The 25,800-nt window shown below is 43.6% G+C and overlaps 1 protein-coding gene across 6 annotated transcripts in view; it reads left to right on the top strand.

Moving 5' to 3' along the window:
- The window catches only part of ZBTB20 (zinc finger and BTB domain containing 20), a 759,091-nt gene that overhangs the window by 50,224 nt on the left and 683,067 nt on the right, over positions 1-25,800 (top strand). For 2 of the 6 annotated variants that reach the window (XM_083171552.1, XM_083171554.1), the window contains exon 1: positions 8,867-9,308. The exons of the other annotated variants lie outside the window; for them this stretch is intronic. The gene's annotated coding sequence lies outside the window, so the exon portion shown is untranslated. Of the gene's footprint in view, positions 1-8,866; positions 9,309-25,800 lie in introns of those variants that run through there. 6 annotated transcript variants of the gene reach the window in all.

Here is a 25,800-nt window from a genome sequence, read left to right as displayed (position 1 = left end):
ACCCAGTACTCGTAATGCCCATCCCTGGTGTTGAAGGCCGTCCTCCATTCGTCTCCCTGGCGTATTCGGATCAGTTTATACGCCCCTCGCAGATCTACTTTGGAGAAGATGATGGCCCCCTTGATCCGGTCAAAAAGTTCAGAAATGAGCGGTAAGGGATATTGATTCTTAATCGTGACCTCATTGAGTCCACGATAATCAATACACGGACGTAAAGAACCATCCTTCTACTTGACGAAGAAAAAGCCCGCTCCGGCAGGCGAGGTCGAGGGCTGGAAGAATCCCTTCTGAAGGTTTTCAGCAATATATTCAGACATTGCCTTTTTCTCCAGTAAGGATAACGGATAGTTGCGACCACGGGGCGGCAATTTTCCCAGAATGAAGTCTATGGGGCAATTCCATTCCCGATGCCGCGGAAGAAGATCTGCGGCCTTCTTGCTTACTACATCCGCATACTGGAGATAGGGTTCGGGAATGGACAGGGGGTTGGTGACCTCCGCAGTACACATCGGAGCCACTTTAGACAGGCAGTAGTGGAAACAATTGGACGGGGATACTTCTACAGAAAGTAAATCGGGCGCAAAATAGGTAATGGTCACTTTAAGGCCACAGCTAAATATAATTAGTTAGGGCTGCTCCCATATGAAAATAAATTCAATAGGACAGAATAAATTGGGAATATAGAGAGCGCACTGTGTTGATTTAACACTTTATTAGATATAAAAATAAATAGTAATAATAATAAAAAACAATTTAATAAATGCAAAAATATACCATACACACAAAATACAGTTAAAAACAATTTGACACTAAGATATCCAGCATTAAGTTATGGGATAGCGAGGTAATATTATAAAGTCCCATCCAATTAATAGCAGCAGCTCTTTGTAAATGGTAAACTCCAATGTCCAGACTTATTTAGATTAAAATAGCTTATTGGATCAATTATTGGACTTATTGGATATATAGTAGTGGAAACAAGATGGACTCCTGGACAGAATTTGCATCGTAGACCACTCAATCTCGGGACTGTGCTTCTGCAGCCACGGGAAACCCAGCACCACCGGAGAGGAAGCTTGCGGAATAACCAGAAATTCCAGTTTGTCATGATGTAGGATCCCAATGTCCATGCTCAGATGCTCGGTAATATGGGTAATTACTCCATTGGGTATATAGCTGCCATACACAGCGGATAGGTGAACTGTGGCCTCTAGAGACTTGACCGGAATCTTATATTGCTGGATCAGGTTCGCGGAAATGAAGTTCCCGGCAGCACTGGAATCAAGTAAGGCGGAGACGGAGAGGGTGTCCTTGGCTGTATGAAGCTGTATGCTTAACAGGGAATCTGAATTTGTCGGAGAGGTGTGGACCTGTCCTAACCGGTCCTCTCCGGACCCCATTAGGACACAGGGTTTCCCGGACGCCGTGAACATTTTGCAGTTAAATGGCCCGGCTCTCCACAGTATAGGCAGAGATTCTCCCAGCTGCGTCGCTGTCGCCCCTCAGTGGTAAGGTGCGCTCTATTGATTTGCATAGGTTCATCCATAGGAACGGATGGGGGAGTGGATGCCCGAGGTAGTGGAAAACCCTGAATATGATCTCCTCTGGCCTTCTCAGCCTGCCCCTCCCGGTAGCGAAGGTCTACCTTGTTACACAGTGAAATGAGCTCCTCCAGATCTTCCGGAAGATCCCGGGTTGCCAGATCGTCCTTGATTCGTTCTGAGAGACCACTCCAAAATGCGGATAGAAGTGCCTCCTGGTTCCACTTCACCTCTGAAGCCAGGGTCTGAAACTGAACCACATATTGGGCCATGGAGCGGGTTCCCTGGCGAATACGAAGTATAGGACAAGCGCCTGGGTTCATCAAAGATCCTCCTAAACTGGGCGATGAAGCCTGAGTAGTCGGACAGAAGAGGGTAATCTCTTTCCCACAATGGAGATACCCAGTCTAATGCTGCCCCTGTGAGCAGGTATACAATGTAAGCGACCCGCGTCTTGTTGGTAGGAAATAGACTGGGTTGGAGGGTAAAATGAACATCGCATTGATTCAGGAACCCACGGCAATACTTTGGAGAGCCATCAAATTTGTTTGGTGTAGGAAGGTGTAACTGGCCAGGAGAGGCTCCCGTGCTGGCCTGGGTCCTGACCATTTCTGGAGAGGAACAGGGAGGCGATGGAGTTTTGGACAAGGAAGCTTGCAGTAGATCTTGCAGCTGGGAAATGTCTTGAAGACCTTGAGCGAGTTGCCTCTGGGAGACCTCCAGGCCCTCCAACCCAGCGGCTATCCTCTGAAGCAGCTCCGCTCCGAAATTTGAGCCTGAAGCGGATTCCATGTGGCTGGTGTAAACTGTCATGGACTGTGGTGTTTTTGGATCCATGTCAGGTCTCAGGACCAGAACGAGCTGCGCTGGCGGTGCTTGTAGTTTTGCAGACAAGATATAGGACCTACGCTTGTAGGGACTTGACTGTGAGTTTGACGGGACTGCTTAACGAGGGTGTGGAATCTAACTGCCCAGCGACCTTCACCAGTGACCCCCACAAGGGAGTTTGGACTTTGCTGCGTCCGGACAGCAGGTCGCGGTCCCTCAGAAGTACTCACGATGAGTCAGGGGTTCTCTGGAGTGGAATGTAGGTCAAGACACTGGAACTGAGGAGATAGTGCTGGAACTCAAATAACCGACTTGGCATAAACTTGCAACTGGAACAGAACTTGAATGGCCGACTTGGCCTCACAATGATGAACAGAACAACGGGGTAACTCAAATGGCCGCCTTGGCGTGGAACACTTCCGGAGGAAATAACGAAACACAAATGGCCTAACTGGCTTCAGCTGGATCAGGAACAAACAGGCAGGATAACGTAAGGGACCAACTAGGTTAGTAAAGAACTGGGATGCTAATGCAGGATAACCAAAAAGTACAAAAAGGCTTTTACAGGTAGCACAGGGACAGGTATCAGAGCACAGGCTGCACTTCAAGCTAGTGCTTGCAACTTAGAAGTTGCAGCAGCACAGGACCCTGCAGCCTGCTGGGATTTATCAGCCCAGCCAGGCTGCAATACGGCAGTTGTGATTGACAGAGGGCTTAACATCCGCCTCTCTGCCAAATCACATGACTAATCCAAGATGGCGGTGCCCAGTCATTGGGACAGGCGCAGCACCGCGGGTGCCACTGCTGCTGCTGGGCAGGACCCAGCTGTCCCCTGCTGCCGCCTGACCCCTGCAGGCCGCCAGGAATGATGGCGGCTGAGCGGTGAGTAACCGCAGCTGCCGCCAGTCACTGGCCGTCCGGTGACATACAGTACTGTAGGTGTTGCATAAATGGCTTGTCCTACAGGACCCTGCTGTACAGCATTATGTTTCCAGTTCTGTAGGTCTAAATGAACTCTGCAGACTTCCATCTTATTTCCTGACTTTGTTACAGGTTGTTCAACAGGTTTCTGCCATCCTTGTAACTCTATTTCCTTTCTTGGGCAATCTCCTCAGTCTGTGTTTGCTCTGGGAAGTGTTTTATTTATTTAGGCATTTCGGTGAACTTTTATTTTTTCCAGGTGTCCATTATATGCAGGCTTACCTACTTTTATAGTCTCCTCTCCAGGAGCAACTCTCTCTGCACGTTATATCGGCCCCCCTACAGTGCAGCATGGTTTTGCCCATTTTGAGGACAAATTTGGGTACTTGTGTAGTATCACGGCGCCCATCGCGAGATTTCCCCCGATGTCATACAATATTAAAATTGGGTACTTATGTATTATCTGGGCTCCCATGTTAAATGCACCCCATTTTTTCATACCCCTACTATCCAACTACGCATGGAGTTGATTTTATATAGTGTGGCGAGCGCAGCGAGCCACCGTGCCCAAAGTGTGGCGAGCGGACGCGGTCTCATAAGAAAAACGGGAGCCCAGATATTACATAAGTACCTAAAATTGTATAGCATTGTATATGGCAAACAATGCCATACAATGCGATGCGATTTTAAATTGTATAAGTGCCCTAATGGGGACTTACAATGTTAAATGCACCCCCACGCCACCCGCAGTATGAACGCCAACCTGAAGCGTGGCGAGCGCAGTGAGGCCGCGAGGGGCGGCAGTACGCGTCCTCCGACCTGGATAGTGGGGGTATGAAAAGGTCGGAGGACGCGTACCGCCGCCCCTCACGGCCTCGCTGCGCTCACCACGCTTCGGGTTGGCGTTCATACTGGGGGTGGTGTGGGGGTGCATTTAACATTGTAAGCACACATTAGGGCTTATACAATTTTAAATCGCATCGTTGTGCACCCGGTATATGGCATACGATGCGATTAAAACTTGTGCGACTTAATATCGGGGGCGCCGTGATAATACACAAGTACCCAAATTTGTACTGCGATCAGATCTGAATAAGGGCCTATACTGTATGTACTGTATATCTTCTTGTGTAGATCTGCACCTTCCATTTCCAGTTTGGCAGTTTGAGTTCCACTTCACTTCCAGCTGTGCATGTTGGTGCAGATTACCACTTCCAGCTGGGCATATCAGGTGCAGGCTCCCACTCCCAGCTGGGCATATTAGGTGCAGGCTCCCACTTCCAGCTGGGCATATTAGGTGAATGCTCCCACTCCCAGCTAGGCATATTAGGTGCAGGCTCCCACTTCCAGCTGGACATGTTGGGTGCATATTCCCACTTCCTGCTGTTCATGTTGGGTGCAGACTACCACTTCCAACTGGGCATGTTGAGTGCAGGCTCCCACTCCCAGCTGGGCATGTTGGGTGCAGACTCCCAATTCCAGCTGGGCATGTTTTGTGTAGGCTCCGACTCCTTGCTGGGCATGTTGGGTGCAGGCTCCCACTTCCCCCTGGGCATGTTGGTTGCAGGCTCCTACTTTCCGCTGGGCATGTTGGGTGCAGGTTCCCACTTCCAGCTGGGTATGTTGGGTGCAGACTCCCACTTCCAACGGGGGCATGCTGGGTGCAGAATCCCACTTCTAGCTGGGTTTGTTGGTGCAGACTCCCACTTCAAGCTACTCTTTTTGGCTGTAGACTCTCACTTCTATTCGGGCATATGGGGTGCAAATTTAACTTCCAATTGTATGAAGATTTCTACTTCCAGTTGGGAATATCTTCTTAACAGTTGCTTTTGTTGGGTGTAGAACTCCATTTCCACTCCACTTTGTTTGTTTCAGACTTCCACTTCCAATTAGGTGTGTTGAGTTCATACAGTATTTCTTCTTAAAGTTAATTGTGATCCCACTTCCAGTTGTCAGTTAGTAGCAGTTTTCCACTTCTAATGGGGGTGTATGGTACAGATTTCCATTTCCGGCTAGGAGCAGTTCTAAACTTCCAAGTCAGAGAGATGTTATCAGATTTCCACCTACTTTCGTTGGGTGCAAAATTCCATTTCCAGCTGGTAATTCTTATTAATTACATTTGGCAACCTCTTACCTCTTGTACAATTGGGCATGTTGGGTATAGCTCTGCACTGTCAGTTGGGTATGTTGGGTACAGCTCTGCACTGTCAGTTGGGCATGTTGGGTATAGCTCTGCACTGTCAGTTGAACATGTTGGTAGTATATCCCCTCTTGTACAATTGGGCATGTTGGGGGCAGTTCTGCATTGTCAGTTGGGCATGTTGAGGGCAGTTCTGCATTGTCAATTGGAAATGTTGGTAGTAGCTCCCCTCTTATATGAATGGGCATGTTGGGTGCAGCTCTGCACTGTCAGTTGGGTATGTTGGGTGCAGCTCTGCACTGTCAGTTGGGCATGTTGGGTGCAGCTCTGCACTGTCAGTTGGGTATGTTGGGTGCAGCTCTGCACTGTCAGTTGAGTATGTTGGGTGTAGCTCTGCACAGTCAGTTGGTTATGTTGGGTGCCGCTCTGCCCTGTCAATTGGAAATGTTGGTAGTAGCTCCCCTCTTATATGAATGGGTATGTTGGGTGCAGCTCTGCACTGTCAGTTGGGTATGTTGGGTGCAGCTCTGCACTGTCAGTTGGGTATGTTGGGTGCAGCTCTGCACTGTCAGTTGGGTATGTTGGGTGTAGCTCTGCACTGTCAGTTGGGTATGTTGGGTGCAGCTCTGCACTGTCAGTTGGGTATGTTGGGTGCAGCTCTGCACTGTCAGTTGGGTATGTTGGGTGCAGCTCTGCACTGTCAGTTGAGTATGTTGGGTGCAGCTCTGCACTGTCAGTTGGGTATGTTGGTTGCAGCTCTGCACTGTCAGTTGGGTATGTTGGGTGCAGCTCTGCACTATCAGTTGGGCATGTTGGGTGCAGCTCTGCACTGTCAGTTGGGTATGTTGGGGGCAGCTCTGCACTGTCAGTTGGGTATGTTGGGTGCAGCTCTGCACTGTCAGTTGGGCATGTTGGGTGCATCTCTGCACTGTCATTTGGGCATGTTGGGTGCAGCTCTGCACTGTCAGTTGGGTATGTTGGGTGCAGCTCTGCACTGTCAGTTGGTTATGTTGGGTGTAGCTCTGCACTGTCAGTTGGGTATGTTGGGTGCAGCTCTGCACTGTCAGTTGGGTATGTTGGGTGCAGCTCTGCAATGTCAGTTGGTTATATTGGGTGCAGCTCTGCACTGTCAGTTGGGTATGTTGGGTGCAGCTCTGCACTGTCAGTTGGGTATGTTGGGTGCAGCTCTGCACTGTCAGTTGGGTATGTTGGGTGCAGCTCTGCACTGTCAGTTGGGTATGTTGGGTGTAGCTCTGCACTGTCAGTTGGGTATGTTGGGTGCAGCTCTGCACTGTCAGTTGAGTATGTTGGGTGCAGCTCTGCACTGTCAGTTGGGTATGTTGGGGGCAGCTCTGCACTGTCAGTTGGGTATGTTGGGGGCAGCTCTGCACTGTCAGTTGGGTATGTTGGGTGCAGCTCTGCACTGTCAGTTGGGTATGTTGGGTGCAGCTCTGCACTGTCAGTTGGGTATGTTGGGTGCAGCTCTGCACTGTCAGTTGGGTATGTTGGGTGCAGCTCTGCACTGTCAGTTGGGTATGTTGGGTGCAGCTCTGCACTGCCAGTTGGACATTTCCAGTTGGTTGCGTGTGGAACACTGTTACCATGTAAATATGTGTATTGGACTGTATATGTGTTTTTCTCTCTGGATGATTACATTGGGTGCTAATTGCAAACCTAGGGTTGGGTGTGTTGGGCGCAGTCTGCTTACAGCTACATACATACTGGGAATATTCTACTTCCAGCTATATTTATTTGGGTTCAGCAGTTTTTATGACTGTTTTTTTTTTTTTTTTTAAACATCTGCTACTTATTGGGTTTGAACATGAATTCAGATTTATGCAAATATGTCAAGGGAAGAGTTATTAGTAAGATCTCTTACCATTTATTACTAATAGTTTTATATACTGTATATGTATGTATGTATGTGTATGTGTGTGTATGTACTGTATGTGTGTGTGTGTGTGTATATATATATATATATATATATATATATATATATATACATATATTGAATATTAGCCTGTTTCATATTGCCATTTATACTGAAATAACATGTATCTGGTGTAGCTGTCATTGGCCACAAAGCATATAATAATATTCACCTGTATGTTAGACCCTTGTGTGTTAGACAAGAGAAGCCGTAGTAAGGAAAAGTAGATTTGCTAATGCAGTTATGAAAATAAATAGCCGTATGCAGTAATTAAGCATAACTCAATTTTGATTGCTGTGATTAAGTGCAGTGCCTCTTTATAAATATGTCTAAGGTATAATTCTCCCGGCTGCAAGACGCTGGAGGCTTTGCCACCTTCCTGTCTGTTTGGCATTATTATACCTTAGTGTGGGGTCGCTGTTTATTGTATCTTTATATACATAGAATTTGCCATTTTTTTGCCGTTATTTCCAGGACGTATTTTGCATTTGTATTTGGCACCTGTTCCAGCATTAGCGCACTGATATCCGCTGAGTATTGCGGTTTACAAGGATTACTACTGTAACTGTAAATTGATGGATTGATGTACGGTATACAGTAATTGCAGACGTATTTATTATCTTGTGTTTAGTGCCGGAGTAGTCTTACAGATGTGTATGTACTTACATTACTTCTTGTTTGTGTCTCACTGAATAAATGCATTTAAGACACATCCTCTGAGAATTGCATATAGGCGATGAGAGGAAAAGAAGTTGTTCCATGCAAATACTTTGGTGTGTAACCCCTTGTGTGCTAGTGTGAAAATAAATTCAACATGTGGCTTATTCATTTTTCTTATATATGTCAATTTATTTATCTGCACACATGTTGGCGTTCCACCGGTGTTGCCGGAGCGTTACGCCGCAACAGGACAAGTTTCACATAAAGTTGAGCATTATTCACCAAGGCCGTCTGCAAATTCTCTGCAGCAAGGATGTTATTTCGTGCTTCCTCCCTTAAAAGCTTGAGGTGTAAATGTATCCAGCCTCCCATTCAGAATAACCTTGGCCGGAGTTTAATTGGGCAAAGGTTCCGTGTATCATTTATTTCTGTCCTTGTAACACTATGTACTATATGCATTGCACCTGTTGCAACATAAGTGCTGCCTATTATTCTAACTGTACGAGCAGGCACTCCCTGATACCCGGCATGTACCACACTCCGGGTTTTTAGGAATATTTTTTTATTTTTTATTTGTTTTAATACACAGATGTGAAATAAAAATAAAAAAAATAAAAAGTATCTCTAAAATGGCCCATGAGTATTGTACAGCTCCCTCGCCGCTATCTGTTTGTGTACGGGGAGCCCGCATGACCGTGCAGCTTTAAATAATTATTAGGAAAGCAATTATGCATTTCTCCATTTTTTTTTTTTTTTTTTGGTGACTGAATCGGCTGTACAACCTCTGACAAAACGTGTTCCATTAATATATAATCAGTGCTGAAAAACAATGCAGGAGCTGGAGAGGGAAGGTGGGGCTGCCTGCTCTCTAACTGTTTGCTTCCTAGTCCGTTTTGGCTGGTGCCTCTCCCAGCGTGTTAGTCCAGCAGTGGTGAACCTGTTGCTGCAGTAGCTGAGTTAGTATTTTGCTTGGTAGATAGAGGAAGGAGGGCTGTCTGCTGTCTGGTAGGAGGGCATTGTCTGTGTCTTTCTCCCTCTATCTACACACATACTCTTGCTCGCTTTCTCCCTCTCTCTCTCTTCCTCTCTCTCTCTCTCCCTCTCTCTCTCTCTTTCCCTTTCCCACTCTCGTCTCTGTGGTTTGTAAGGTAGGTTGCAGTGTGTGTGTATATACACAACATCAAGCAAAGGAAAAATGCACTCATTAGGCTGCCAGTCATTACCACTCACACTCTAGTTCCAGGGAGACTTCGATTATGAGAAGACAAACTCAGCTCTGGGGGACAAGGTAGGCCTCTTAACTTTAAGTGATAAATTAAAAAAAAAAAAAATTATAATTTTTTTTTAAAATAATTCCAGTTTATTTTTTATTTTTCATTATTATTGACATTTATTATTTTGTGTTTTGATTTCCCCCCAAAAATAGAACTCGCAGTTCTGATACTACTCTGACTTGCTCTGATGGGCCTACCGCAAATATGCAATTTTATTTAATCCCTGTCAGAGTTATTTCGGTGTTTATGGGTGTGACTGCATGTGGCGACGAGATGACTTTTTATGTTGGGGGGGGGCCCACATTTTTTATCTTGTTTCCTCTGTTTGAGGCTTTTCTAATCAAATCAATATCACTCACTCGTCTTAAACTATCGTGTCTTTATATCACTGTCGGTTTCCGATGTCTGTTTATTGAAGCTTGTTGTGCCAAATAATATATATTATATGCCTTCTCATTGGTGCGTGGGGGCTGTTTTTGCTGATATTTATAAACTGTCCTGAGCTTCATCGTGTTCCTCCGACACTAAGTGATGTTTGTCCTTTCTGTATCAAAGTTCACCGAATGTTTGCAAAAATAAAACCTATATCAAAGACAATAAATAAACGCCGGAGCAGGTTGTCGTACGGTGAACTTTGGTTTTTATTTCTATATTTTCATTTTTGGTGTGTGTATTTATTTTGGACCGAAGCTGGGACTACATTCCTCCCACCCCCAGATTTTCTCCGAGCTGTGTTTATTTTGAAAACGGACGGCAGAATTAAGAGGATTTAATATTGTGTATTGCAACTTTCAGCTTTTTGTGAGCTTTGTGTTTTCTGTGCACACCGTCCTTGTGAAGGCTGCAATGAAACTTTGTAACAGGTAGTCTTGGGAAAGTGTTAGGTGTGTCTGTCTATGGATAGGAGAAGGGGGTGTGTGTCATTGTCCCTGTCATCGGCATATTTAATAAGTAGAGCCATTTTGTATTGGGGAAGGGGGGGATTATAGTAATGATACAGAATTAAAAGAATAAAAATCAGATCTGTGTTTTTGAGGACTATGTGGGGAACCACAGCATATTCTGTCCAGGCTGTGGGGGCCCTGGGTCATTGTTTGGAAGGCTTTTTCGGCAGTTTTGCAGCATGGGGAAACAGATCTGCTGGCAACCAGCAATTTGTGCATTATCTTCCCCTGTTCATCTCAGATCCTCTCCAGGAGTGAAACTGTTGCTTTGCCATAGACGAGAATGCTGACAGCGAGGGAACTGTTACATAAAGTGTTTAGGAAAATCCCAGACCCTTTATAAGGGAAGGATTGTCTTTTAAAATTAGGGATGATGGGTTCCTTGTTGAAAGCAATTTCTTTACGCATCAGCTAGTGTCACTGTTTTGTTTATTTGTGTGTGTGTGTGTGTGTGTGTGTGTGTAGGTCTGTGTGTGTGTGTGTGTGTGTGTGTAGGTCTGTGTGTGTGTTGGTCTCTAGGCCTTTTCCTACCAAGGCAGAGGGGATTTTGAAGTAATGCAATACCAGGTCCAGCTCAAATCCTTGCAATAACCCATTGCTTGCTAGTTCCAGGACACTTTTAGGGAATGCAAATTACTTTATATCCAACAGGTACACTCGTCCCAATTCTGTTTTGCTGTGAGATGTTATAAGGCAGAAAAATGACAGCAATAGGACTGAGCATAATTATAATTTGTATCACAGTCACTGATCTTTTTTATGTTCATTAATATGCTACTTGATTATTTTATTGTCTCATTTAAAAAAAAAATATATATATATATATATATTAAGTTGTTTAAGCCTAGATATTTGGTAATGTCAGTGCCACACATTGTCCCGGTAACTGTTGGAGCGTAATATATATTATGTAAATATAGACTGGACATTTGAGTATAGTGGAAAAGTACAGCCTATGGCAATTTCAATCACAAGTGAAACAACAACTGGATTTTCAATTTACAAGGAAATGTAACGTGACCATTTGATGCCTGATGTACTGTGCTCACCCTGAATTATGTCTGTAAATAGAGGAACACACAGCAATTTGCTGTCTGGTTGTTGTAAAGGGTTACAAGCAACTTACTTTGCAGTTTGTGTTGCTTTTTGCCAGGATGTGCAATTTTTTTTATTTTTTTTTTATTTTATTTTTTTTTATGCCTAAAATAAACTACCTGTGTACCAAATTATCCCGTCTGTATAATCTTGTGACAGAATGCAATTATTAACTATGGTAAGACATTTGAATAAAAAAAAAAAATGTGACCTGTTGTTTACACTTTCTCGAAGATCATTAAAGTTGTTTAAGTAAACCCTTTGTTTACTGCGCAACAACACAATTCTAGAAGGATCAGGGTTCCTTGATATATTTAGAATGTCCCTTTGAACTATCCTGAGAACCAGCCCTACTGTAACTGCCAGTTTTGGCCTGGTCATAGCGTTGGTGAAAATGATATTCTGGCATTACATTCAGATTGTACTTTTTCTATGCCAGCATTGACGATAACCCAGGGCCCCATACCTCTTCAGCTAAGCATACTATACATATAACTGTTACAATATATCAATATATATATATATATATATATATATATTGTTATAAACATCGATCACAAATTATCTCATATACGTTAGTAATTGTAGATACTAGACCAACCTTTGTACCCCACCCAGGCCTTAAATGTTGGTTATAATGTATTTTTTTTTTTATGGGGGTAAAACAAAAAATTCAAACACTTGCAGCTTTTCCTGACCCAATAAGAAAAGCCGGTACAGATATCATTTGATTTTTTTTTATTATTATTTTAAATAAATATATAGAACAAGGTTGTTGGAAAATTTATATTTGGAAATATTATTTATATAAACCGAATATTTGCTTTTCGGAATAGTCTCTGAGTTTGCCTCTACGGGAAAATATATTGGCCAAGGATTTCTATATTTTCCTAAATATATCAAATGTTTTCAACAGTATCTAAACTTAATCCAAACTCTGGAAATATTCTGTATTTATTTATTAAGGGTTAAATAGCACGGCAAATTTCATTGCGCCCCAATATTGGGCCTGCGCGCCTTTTCTGGAAATGCGTGGACGGTGCTTGGTGTCTTGATTTAAAGCCATTTCCTAATGTGAATATTGTTGACGAGCGATGTATCAACATTGCATGCAATTTTTGGTCAGTGGAAATGAGATCGCCTTTGGACACAAGACATCCATTGATGAAGAGTACTGACGAATATTTTGGGGGATTTCATCCAGCGAAAGGGTTAACCCGTTGGTATATAATGCACATCGCCATTACAGTTATTGTGCTTTAACTGTATCTTCTCTGACCTGTGATGTTGTATATGGGTAACGAACTGCCTCAGTTCAAACAGTGCATCCAAACTGGCAGCAATATGTCAAACATTGTGACTGGCATCACGCATTCTCATGACTGTACTAAAAGTTATACATTACAGACATCGCATACAAGGATTATTTTATCTCGTTTTATTGTTTATCTCAAAGTTCCAGGGCTGAAATGAATGATTCCACTGCCAAGATTTAGCAATTTTTTTCTGTAGTTTACAAGCTTTCTGTACCTCCTCCATCAGGCTGTTTTGAAAAACATTTTTATCCTAATTAGATTCAGATATTTGAAACTGCTACACCTGAAAATAAAATCTTTTTTTTTTAATGTTTTTTTTTTTATGTTTTTTTTTTCCCCCTATTTTCCGTTGGCTAAATGAAAGTAGTCTTTATATGTGGAACAGTTCATTTGTATGATGTGATACCACGTGTTCCTTCAATGTTGTCTTGCACACTGGCACTTAACTCCTCAATATAAAAGGAACATTTTTTAACCCCTTAACACGTAAAGGCTTCTGTTTCCATATATCACCTTAACACCATTTTACAAACCCTACATTGATTTAGGGAGGATTAAATGAGTGAGTGAAAGAAAAGAAAAAAAGTTTTTTTTTTTTATTTTATTTTACTTTTTTCCCCATTTCCCAAGATGTTCGCCGGCACTGTTCTGCCTGTTTTTTGAAAGCAGGGCCTTGAAACGGCATTATGTATGAAATGATCAAGCTTTGTTATTGCTTGTTTGTTGTTTTTGAGTGTGTCCCTTCACAAACATGTGCGGTGGCGTTAAAATGTGTATCAGCTCCCCTTTTTTTTGGTGTTCAGCTTTAACAAAATATTGCTATTATTTCATTATCAATTTTTTTTTCCAAATAGCCCGCATCTGTGGGTTATATTTTTGGAACTGTCATTTTTCTTTTATATTTTTCTTTTATTTATTTTTTTAAATTGGTACGTTGCGAGCAGTGATGATCCAGGACAGAGTAATGAAGTGCTCGCTAGAATTGGAAATTAATAAGTAAATTAATAATTTCATATTATTTCCAATCCCATTGTAGACCTTTAGCTAATGCAGCCAATGCTGGCGGAATGTCCCAGTAATGTGGCGAGTGAGCCATAAAGGCTCTCTAATATTTTTTAAAACCTTTTTTGTTTCCAACTCGTTCTTCCAAAGATCTAGAAGTCCTTTATTCCCGATTTCTTAGTGTTTGTTTATTTGATGCGTTGTTCAACCAATTCTTTGTAGGAGAGAAATAACATGATATTAATTAACAGTTTTCCTTAATTAGCTATTAGAAAGTGGAGCGTTGATCACTTTTAGCTATAAGCGTATGCAGTCAGACTTCTTGCAGTAATAATGGAACCCTTTGCTGTTATATAACAACTGTATAGATAGCAGTACTCGGTGGCTTTTTAACTTTTTTTGCATTGGAACATTGAATCCTTTTGGTGAGTAATTTTGGCAACTATCATGTTTCTGAGTTGCTGAACCACTACCCAGAATGGGGCTACATCTCCTGTTACCCATGAGTGTCAGACGCCATATGCAGTCAAGATGGTCACACATCATGTGATAAGGGGTCTGGCAGAAGCACCACATGGTCAGTACCCAGAAATCAGAGAAATACAATTCTCAACAACTTCCCAGGGAAATCAGACTGATGATAATAATGTAGAAATCAGGGACGTAACCCCTCTTGTACAAAGGGCCTGATTTGTAAATACAGATGAAAAATTAAAATAAAGCAAGTAACTGTGTCTGGAACAAACCATGTTGCCATGCAAGGGGGGGAGCAAATACATTTATAATGCTTATGTGCAGGGTAAATACTGGCTGCTTTTGCAAGTAGCCCACCTATGTTACAGCTTTATCAGTCCCATAGTGCTTTGATGAATTATTAGTGAAGTCCTCTTCCAGGGTTTGAGTTGCTGGACCTCCCAAATGTGACTTGTGACCTCATCACTGTGAGTCCAGGAAGTGGCGGCTCCATTCAAATGCAGGTGTATGAGACGACATAGAGATATTGGTAGGGCATGAATAGGTGCATGAGTAACCGTGTTCTGTAGATGCTTTACAAAACTGAGGAGGTTATTTATTTTATACTGTGTCTGAGAGTCAAGGGGGGTATTCAGTCCTGGGTCACGACTGTCCGTACGTCCCGACAGCCATGACCCTGGCCCATTTTTTTATTTCCCGTCAGCATATGTTCAGGCGAGATTCAATGTCCCGCCTGCCCATCGGCAAAAAAGGGGGTGTGTCCGCGTAAATGGCCGTGGATTGTCGAGATACGGCCGTGATTGCGACAATCCGCGACTGTTCTGCCGATCTGTCTCTTCAATGCTGTCAGGAAAGAGAGCAGTTAATAGGCGCCCGCTGCTATTTCCCCCATCAGAAATAGCGGTGGAGATTAAATATCCCCCTATGTCAGCCAAGGTATATAAGAAACAATAGTTTATAAACATAATTAAATGTCTATAGCTGGGTCATTCACTTTCCTTGCAAAAAAGACTACTGAGAAAAAATAATAACCAAAAATTCTTGATTAATAACCTTGTATAACCCTTAATTGAACTCCTGAGTAAGTCCTGCCGATTGGTGCGCCCCCCCCCCCCTGTACTGCTTCATAAACATTATGAGAATCTCAGTTTCACGCAGATCAGCAGTTAATGACAGATCTGATTCACTTACTTTCAACTTTAGTTTAGTCCGGCTTAGCCCACCAGTTTCACATGTTCATACTACGAGTCTGTATGATGTTATGACAATGTATAGTGCTGACCACATTTAACATGGACGTAGCACTTTCATTATAATGTATGACGCCAAACAGTTATTTTATATAATCTACTAAAAACCCTAGAACTGCTCAGAGGGGGGGCTTCAGTTGTCTTCATAGTATAGTATAGAACATATTGCGTGCATTTTGTAAATAGGAAAAGTGGATAAAAAAAAACACAATTCCTAAATACTCATGAAATTGCCCCAGAAAATAGGTGCTTTTGCCAAGAGCAACCAGAATCAGTACAGTTTTGAAAAAAGAAGATAAATCTCTGTTTGGTTGCTATAGGTGATGGAACCATTCACCCAGAATACCCGAGGAGCAGCTTTCATTGACTCCTAAGATCAAAGGCAAGTGTGAGCGTGGGGCCACTGGCACCTACAGTACATTCCCCATCCTGTGTCTAAGCCCTCAATACAAACATCATAGTACAGAGTGTTTGTAACACTGTTCCGTCCCACGTACTGTATCACAAAGAATGTGTACACTGCTGTTTATTTTGTGACGTTTCTGTGCAGTGAACGATACATAATATCTCCTTATAAAGTGACATTGTGAAAGTGAGCAGCGTCCTCTGTATCATTATTCATCACACATACAGTATAATGATGGCATTCGCCTGATAATTGTATGATTATAGCAATTATTAATATTTACATAATAATACAGATTCTACGTATTTATAAACCACTATACCATGTTATATGTGGCTGCCACGTTCTGTAATAGGATATCAAATCCAGTACAGTGTATGTTATCTGAGCCAAGCTCATCCTTACAACAGAAGTTCCGCAATGGGGGGGATTCAACAGGGCATGTGTTTTTGCCCGTAACAAAAACAAAAAACATGGCTCCCAATTTTAGATTACGATGGGTATCAGTGTTCCCAATCTCCATGGTATCCAATAAAATAAAAAGTGAGTAAAAAATAAATAAAATAAAAATTTGTACCTGCTCGCTGGTCTCCAACGATATCCGCAGCCCCTGTGGTCTCCCCTTCATTTTTGCACAGGGGAGGGGGCTTCTGGGAGATGTAGTTCTCCCAGCTGCTGCCTTCAGTAACAGGCACACACACTGACTTATTCAGCGCTGTTGCAGGATCCATGGCTGGATGAAGACGACACTACGGGTTACATTTAATAAAGTTTTCAAACATTTAAAAGGGGTGTTGTTGCCCATAGCAACAAACCAGATTCTGTTTACCATTTTCTAGGCTGCTATTGAGAAAATGATGGACAGAATCTGATTGGTTGCTACGGGCAACACCATGTCTTTTAATTTTTGCAAGATTTAGCAAATCTACCTCTACTTCGGAAGGGGAGTAATTACTAATTAAGCTAATTGGGGGTGAGGTAGCGCCAGAGCAGAACCCTGTGATATTTTCCTAAAACTAACGATTTTAGGAAAAATCTCTCCGACTCTGGGGGTTCGAGAAAAATTACGCACTGATTTTTATAGGGAACACGCTTCTTGTGTTCTCTTCTGTAATTGAATAGCAAAATCTCAATTGAATTCTTCGCCAAAATTTTTGACTTCAATAATATTCTATAGTTTTCCTATAAAAATTACTTTGATATTATTACCGTTGTTATTATTATTATTATTAGTAATACTAAGGTTATTGTTGTTATTATTATGATTATTATGATTTTATTATTAATATAGTAACCATGGTATCATAAGACAGTGCTTCTATAATATAATTACCTATATCTTACTATTCCCTTTACATTAACCCCCACGGTTCTGTCTTTTCTTCTTTTCTTTGCTGTTTTCTCTCAGTCTTATGATGTAAGGATTGAATATCTTTTTATGTTGTGTTACATCGGATACTGATTTGTGTGGCCGGTCATTTATACTTTATCAAATGGTTTTGCTGGTTATACGCTGCATTTCCTGGCTGTGTTTGTCTATGTATAAAAATTCCAATTCAAGAATAAATATCTATCTATCTATCTATCTATTTATCTATATCTATCTATCTATCTATCTATCTAAGAATGGAAACTTAAATAAAATATAATAGAGGAGAGAATCATTTCTTGTTTAGTTATTAAGGCATCATTTATCCGTAGGTAGAGAGATGAGAGATGCACTTATGCCCCTGCAGCTGTAAATGTGTGCGCAAATATACCTAAACCGCTGCAAAGACAAGATGCCGTATCGGTCGCAGTGGATTATCGTGCTTGCTGGTAGCTCTGTGGACGCACAGCAATGCCACTGGAAGTGAGACCCCCGAGCCACTATAACCGCCTACAAGATCCTAGTCACAGTCCTGAAACCATTGTGTGACACCTGCACCTCCCATTAACCGCCCGCAGTAACATTGAGTTAGCATGCACCTCTGAATCAGGACCATGGCCCCCCTCTATACAGTAGTTGTCTATTGACTTCTAAAATTTCAAGTTCCATCATTAGTAAGATTCCCGGTGACAGCGTTATTCACTGTAAGGTGGTGAGCAATGTAGGACAATCAATAACACTGCACGCCCTTCTAATTCCATTCATCTGCATATGTTCTAAGAGGCATTATTGCTGTAATTACTGGTACATGACAAGAGGTACTCCATGTTGCTGTAGTCCAGCCTCCATAGCACACTCCAGCACTGGGGTTGTGGTCGGATAATGTAAATGAGTCTTTCACTGAAATGATGCTTGAGATGATTTCATTTGTACAAGGAAGTATGTAATACTGGCGGTGGTGGCCAGCATTACCTGAGCTTTCTGTATATATCTATCCACCACTCCCAGCCCCCTTCTCCCGTTCTCACCCATTGGTACTGTACATTCTATTTCTGTTGCCGCCTCGCACTTCATTGGCAGCCATTTGCCTGTCTCGCCCTATCACGGGGCTTCTCCAGTAATCCAGATTTTACTTCTCTGCCAATCACTGTCTACACAAATTGTGGATTGTCGCTGCCAGCTAGCAGAGGTGACTGTTGTGTTTCACTATCGTCGTTCTCCCCAAACAAGGTTCTTCTTTCTTTATGTTGGCAGTTTCATGTTAGCGGTGGGGGGAAAGGGCCGCCTCGTTGCTCCAGGTGGGGGGGGGGGGGGGTGGTGGGTGATGTGGCAGCGGGCTCCAACGCCGACTTGCTCCGGAGGCAGAAGGGGTAGAGTTGTGCCGCTCACTGCGATACGGGGGGGCGCCTGCTCCCCAAGTACTGCTCTCCAGTGGCCGGCGCCCCAGGCAAATGCATAAGGCTGCCTAGTGGTGGTGCCGGCCCTGCTGGGAGGTCGCTTGTTAACACATTACATTACAAATTGCTTATTATATCCAGAGGACCGACAGGCAAAAGCCTGGCCTAAAGCATGACCTGCGACGTTAACCATGCAGTGGGTGCGTAGCCCAGGACTTACTTGGCAGATGCAATAGCATTAAGCCGATCGGGAGCCCGAGCTGACGTCACAGCCCCCCCCCCCCCCCCCCCCCCCTGAACACCCCTGGGCACGCTGGCGCTATCCCTGACACTTCCAGAAAATGGACAGTCACCACCCCCAAATGCAGGCTTCCTGTCAATCAATTTGCGTACGGCCAGCAATTTCAAAAAGTTGCTGTTTTTTCTTTTTTTGCAGGACGGCCTCGAGCATTCGTACTATGTGCAGTCGATCAATTATCAGCCGGCCTTCAGATTTACAGCCGTGGGATTAGGTCTGAACGGCCCCTTACATACGGTGGAGCGGGGAAGGCGGAATTTACAATGTTAATTTTAATAAACGGTCGCATACAAATTGGCAAAACTCCGGCTTACAGTATACTTTTAGGATCATTATTATTGTTTTTACTGAACAAAAATAGAACTCGCTCCTCGCCCCTCTGTGTATCTACAGGATCTAGTCCGTAACATGAGAAACCCCCAACGTGGTGATGAACTGACGGTCGCTAGGTTGACATGATAAAGGTCGGAAGGTCGACACAAGCATTTGGTCGACGATGGGAAGGTCAACAGCCCAAAGTCAATTTTTATTTTTAGCCTACGTGTGCCGACAGGCGGTCTTCCATACCCTACCATCCACTACGGCGTGGAGGGAGGATATAACAGTGCGCCGGAAGCACGGCGACCGCAGCAAGGCACGTGAGGGGACGCGGTAAACTGATATGGTATCCATGTCGACTTATGTCGAAATTGTCGATCTTTTGATTGTCTGCCTTCATATTGTCGACCTAATGCTATTGTTGACCTTAGCCATGTCGGCGTAAGCCCTGTCGACCTTTAATGGTGGACCTAATATATGTCGACCTTCCTACAGTCGACGCTATCACCCGTTCCCGGTTGTGTGAGCAAAGAAAGTTTTAGTTTTTGGGCAGTTGGTAAAATGTTACATGGATGGGATGTTGCTATGGGCAACCAATCAGATTCCATCTATTATCTTTTACAGTAGAAGGTGCTAAATAAATACGTAGATTCTGATTGGTTGCTATGGGCGACATCCCATCTTCAATAGAACTTCCATCTTAGTAAATAATCCCCATAGATGGGGGAAGTTTTCAGTGGATTTACTTTCCTTGTATCCTGCTGGGAGATATTATATACGGATGTCCATCTGGTGCGGTGTCGTCTCTCCAATCCCCCAAACACAGGGTTTCCTGTGATTCATCGTGTTGATACGAGAGTGTCGACATGCCACAAGGTCAGCATTTATTATGTTGCCTCTGATGAAATCGCTAGATGATGAGAGTGTTGACAAGACCCACGTGGTCTATTGATGACTTGTCTGATGCTGCGGGGGTGGGGCCTAGAGAGTACTAGCCCACTGCGGGCCTCCTCATTGGACAGATAAGCTCATGTTATTGTATGGCTTATACGTTTGTTACTTACTTGGTTTATTTTGTATTTTTTCTGCTTTATTTTTTTTTTTTTTTTTTTTTACTGGAAACTTTATTGCAATAAACATTTAGGAAGCACTTACCTGGCACCTGTCAGTACATTGGTGGAATAGTGGTTACGAATCTTGTTCCTAAGTAAAGGAGGTAAATACTGTACCATCTCTTTCAAGGTGATAACATATTATATTTTGGCACTAGTAGGCGCTCTTACCCACATGCTGTAATATGACAGAAGAATGATTGTAGAGACTTGTATGTGTGTTGTTTCACTATGACAATTGTCCACAAAATTATATGGTTTGGGTGTGTTTCGTCGACATAAGACTTGTCGACATGATAAAATATCAACATGTTTATAATCACAACATCCCATTTCTGGTGGACTTGTGGAGATTTACCTGATCCACCGGGTGTGGCAGCTGCAGGGGTGTCTTCCAGGTGCGGTGGGGGTGTCAGGATGACTTCCAGAGGTAAATATCCTAACCCCTAACTCTCCCTTAGCCGATCCATTCCCCTGTTGCCGAAATCCAGTTTCCTGTAGTCTAACCTATGCTGAAGGGTTAATTATCAACATTCTGCACATGCCGACATGTTTAATGTCAACATTTTACACATCTCCTGTATAATAGCCGAGATGTGCTACTGTGTGCTGCACAGAAGATGGCAGAGTTACAGGACCCAGCACTGGGCTGCGGTGGGGGAGGAGGTGAGAGGGTCAGAGCCAGCAGCAGCGCACCTCCAGTGATGCGTCCCCCGCCTGGCGCTGCTGCTGGAAGTTCCCCTGACAATCACTACATCACCAACTCTATGCAGCAGCGGCAGCAGGAAGGGGGAGAATGTCCTGGAGATAAGAAACACACCACGCAGAAAGTAACAGGTTAATACCGTATCTCCTGCTCTGTTACTCAGTGTATACACAGAGCGTTTTTCCCTGTCCAGTACTCCAGTGCATATGGCAGTAGTGTCAGCACCCTCCCCTACCCATGGCACCCTCGCACCCCACCCTCACCCACCCACGCCACACCAACCCGCAACACCACTGCACCGCCCCTCCACCACCCGTAGCACCCCACGCATCCGACTATCGAATGATTTCTCCTGCCTTCAAAAATAAAAGTCTTCTTACTTGACTTTTATTTCCGAGCGCTAGGACAAAGGCGGGGCAGCCGGTTGATGTTGTGGGACGTCAGCCTCCCGCTCCCGGCAGGCAATGACCCGCCCCTGTATCCCTGGGAACGCCCATAAAATGCTAAAACGGCAGCAAAGGTCCCGGCGAGTGTGTAACTCACCAAAGCCGGTTGCTGTCGGTGTTTGCACATGCCCGATATGCTTGTAAGCAAACCCTGACCATCGCTACAAGCGATCCTGAATCGGCCCCTTTATACAGGACCTGTATGTCTCTCATAAGTGTATATACAGCATCTGTATGCCTCACATCCGTGTGTATACAGCATCTGTATACCTCACATCAGTGTGTATACAGCATCGGTATACCTCACATCAGTGTGTATACAGCATCTGTATGCCTCACATCAGTGTGTATACAGCATCTGTATACCTCACATCAGTGTGTATACAGCATCTGTATACCTCACATCAGCGTATATACAGCATCTGTATACCTCACATCAGTGTATATACAGCATCTGTATGCCTCACATCAGTGTGTATGCAGCATCTGTATGCCTCACATCAGTGTATATACAGCATCTGTATACCTCACATCAGTGTATACAGCATCTGTATGCCTCACATCAGTGTGTATACAGCATCTGTATGCCTCACATCAGTGTATATACAGCATCTGTATGCCTCACATCAGTGTATATACAGCATCTGTATGCCTCACATCAGTGTATATACAGCATCTGTATGCCTCACATCAGTGTATATACAGCATCTGTATACCTCACATCAGTGTGTATACAGCATCTGTATGCCTCACATCAGTGTGTATACAGCATCTGTATGCCTCACATCAGTGTGTATACAGCATCTGTACGCCTCACATCAGTGTATATACAGCATCTGTATACCTCACATCAGTGTATATACAGCATCTGTATGCCTCACATCAGTGTGAATACAGCATCTGTATGCCTCACATCAGTGTATATACAGCATCTGTATGCCTCACATCAGTGTGTATACAGCGTCTGTATACTTCACATCAGTGTATATACAGCATCTGTATGCCTCATATCAGTGTGTATACAGCATCTGTATACTTCACATCAGTGTATATACAGCGTATGTATGCCTCACATCAGTGTGTATACAGCGTCTGTATACTTCACATCAGTGTATATACAGCATCTGTAGCCTCACATCAGTGTATATACAGCATCTGTACGCCTCACATCAGTGTATATACAGCATCTGTATGCCTCACATCAGTGTGTATACAGCGTCTGTATACTTCACATCAGTGTATATACAGCATCTGTACGCCTCGCATCAGTGTATATACAGCATCTGTATACCTCACATCAGTGTGTATACAGCATCTGTATGCCTCACATCAGTGTGTATACAGCATCTGTATGCCTCACATCAGTGTATATACAGCATCTGTATGCCTCACATCAGTGTGTATACAGCATCTGTATACTTCACATCAGTGTATATACAGCATCTGTATACCTTGCATCACTATATATATATATATATATATATATATATATATAAACAACAGCTTGGAGGTGCGGCACTCCCCGCAAATTAACAGGACATGAAGCGGTTTAAAGGCAACGTTTCAATGTCTTTATTGCGACATTTTCATCAGACGTTGCCTTTAAACCGCTTCATGTCCTGTTAATTTGCGGGGAGTGCCGCACCTCCAAGCTGTTGTTTATTCCATGATTCCAGTGGGGGCACCCAGCAAAGCAGAATCCTAGCGTCTGAGCCAGTGAGTGTGCCGGTCTGCTGCTCTTTCTATATATATATATATATATATATACACACACACAGTATACTGCATAGCATCTGTGACTGTGCTGGTCTGCAGTGGGCACAGCTCACATATAAATGATGATGATACAGAAGCCAGAACCCTTTGTCAGTGTCACCCTTTGTCCTACACATATTTGTTAATAAATGTCATTCCGAATCTACAGTGATAAAACAATTATTGTCGGATAATTCCACCGATCACAGAGTCATCCTTTTACAGTGATAAACTCGATTCATTATGTGATGGCTATTATTAATGCGAACAATATTAAATACACTCACAATAGCGTAAGTGCTATCCTGTGTAGGTTATCCTTGATAAATCAGACTTCTGTCACTGTCAGTAATGGAATCACCATTTGTGAGACTTGTCACTATGGCCCTTATTCAGATCTGATCGCAGGAGAAATTCGTTCTCAAAATGGGCAAAACCATGTGCACTGCAGGTGGGGCAGATGTAACATGTGCAGAGAGAGTTAGACTTGTGTGACTTATTTTGGTTCTGTGCAGGGTACATACTGGCTGCATTATTTTTACACTGCAATTTAGATTTCAGTTTCAACACACCCCACCTAAATTGAACTATCCCTGCACATGTTACATCTGCCCCACCTGCAGTGCACATGGTTTTGCCCATTTTGAGAACAAATTTGTTTGATTTTCGGGTTTTGGATTGCAAGCGTGACCTGATTTTAGCCGCTTTTATCCATTTTCAAGAAATACAAAACCCAAGGTTCTGCCTTGAAAACTGAATTCGAACCAAGGGGCAGATGGATGAATCAGCCCATAATGACTGCAAAATAATGGGTCCCGCTTCTCCTGCATAACGAGGAGAAGCGGGCACCCATTACTGCCTGATGTATTAACCCCCCAGCAGCCGATAACACTGTCCATATCGGCTCTCCTTAACGGCTCTCCTTATTGGTGCCCCCTCAAGCTTATGTTTGCGCATTTAAAAAAAAAAAGATCTCAAGCGCAGCCCGGAGCCAGCAGCATTGTCCCTGCAGTGGGGACAGGACAACGCTAGACCTGAACTGGCGAAGCCCTAGGCGGCTGTTACTACATTGCCCTGGCTGCTAATTACTGGGGGGATTGCAGGGGAGTAACGCTCGGCGGGACGGTCCCCTGCAATCCCCCCAGTAATTAGCTGTCCCGAGCGCACGTTAGGTGTGCCTTTAGTACATCTACAAAAAACATAATCCCCCAGTTAACTAGCATTAAATGCAGAAATGCACTTAACGCTAGTTCATACATCTGCCCCCAAAACACTTAAGGGGGGTTTTCCAAAACCAAAACATAACTATACAATTTCTGTAGAACCCAAAACAAAACACAAGGCTCTGCGCACACCTGTCACGTATTAATATACAAATGTGTTCTCATACACTTTGCTGCAGTCACGCCAAACAGCCGCTCTTATTGCATCCGGAAACGGGAGCGGCAGGGGTCCTTATTACCAAAAAATGCATCTTAGTCGCAACGCAATGTGACTAGGGCGCACCAGGAGACTGTGCTGCGTAATGCGATATACAACCCTTGAGTGTCTGCGGCTGAGTCTCTGATACACAATGTGTTACATGTGCAGTAGAATCGGAGAAATGGCCCATGGCAACCAATCAGCTGCTCTGTATTATTTTACATTCTGCAAATTATAGATGTTACTTGAGTGCTGATTGGTTGCCATGGGCCCCTTCTCCCCTGGCTCAATTCTCCTCCCTTATCACTGCTTCACAGATCTACCCAATCAGAAAGTGATTGGTTGCTATGGGCAACATCACTTTTTTTTTTTTTTTTTTTTTAGAAGCTTTAGTACATTTACCCCCATAGTATTTATAGAAAACTTTAATATTTCTTCTATTTTGGCAAATGTCATATGGGTGCATTTACTAAGATGTGAATTCTATTGAAAATGGGATATTGCCCATAGCAACTAATCAGATCCTATCTATTATGTTCTAGAAGGTGCTAAATAAATTAGTAGAATCTTATTGGTTGCCCATAGCAACATCGCATCTTCAGTAGAACTCCCATGTTAGTAATATTACCCCACACTTTCAACATTTTTTATAAATTAGTTTATCTTGTATTATTGCCTTAAAATGAAAAGCTAATTAGGTCCTGCTTCCCTAGCACGGCGCCCACGATCTAGATTGTATGTGTGGGGCTGATATCTCAAGCATCTCATGCATCTTATGTGTTTGTGCGGCATAAGATGCATGAGATGATGCAATTGACGCGATCGACGAGATTTTTACATTGGAATCAATGTAAAAAGCCCCCAAAACCCCAATTTTAATTGCTACCCCCCCTCATGGGTGAAATGGCCCCCCCATTGTTAACGCCACCCCACTATTGATGCCAACCCGAAGCGTGGTACGCGTCCTCCGACCTTTTCATACCCCCACTATCCACGCCGGCGTGGAATTGATCTTCATATAGTGTGGCGAGCGGACGCGGAATACATGTAAAGTAGTCTGCGTCCCCTTGCGGGGCTCGCTGCGCTCGCCACGCTTCGGGCTCGGCGGCTCGCTGCGCTCGCCACACTATATAAAGTCAACTCCGCGCCGACGTGGATAGTAGGGGAATGAAAAGGTCGGAGGACGCGTACCGCCG

This window comes from Crinia signifera, chromosome 2, assembly GCF_055691185.1.
Source record: "Crinia signifera chromosome 2, ASM5569118v1, whole genome shotgun sequence".
Classification (NCBI taxonomy): Eukaryota; Metazoa; Chordata; class Amphibia; order Anura; family Myobatrachidae; genus Crinia; species Crinia signifera.
The sequence above is the reverse complement of the archived record's forward strand: the minus strand, read 5'-3'. Positions and strand labels throughout refer to the sequence as shown.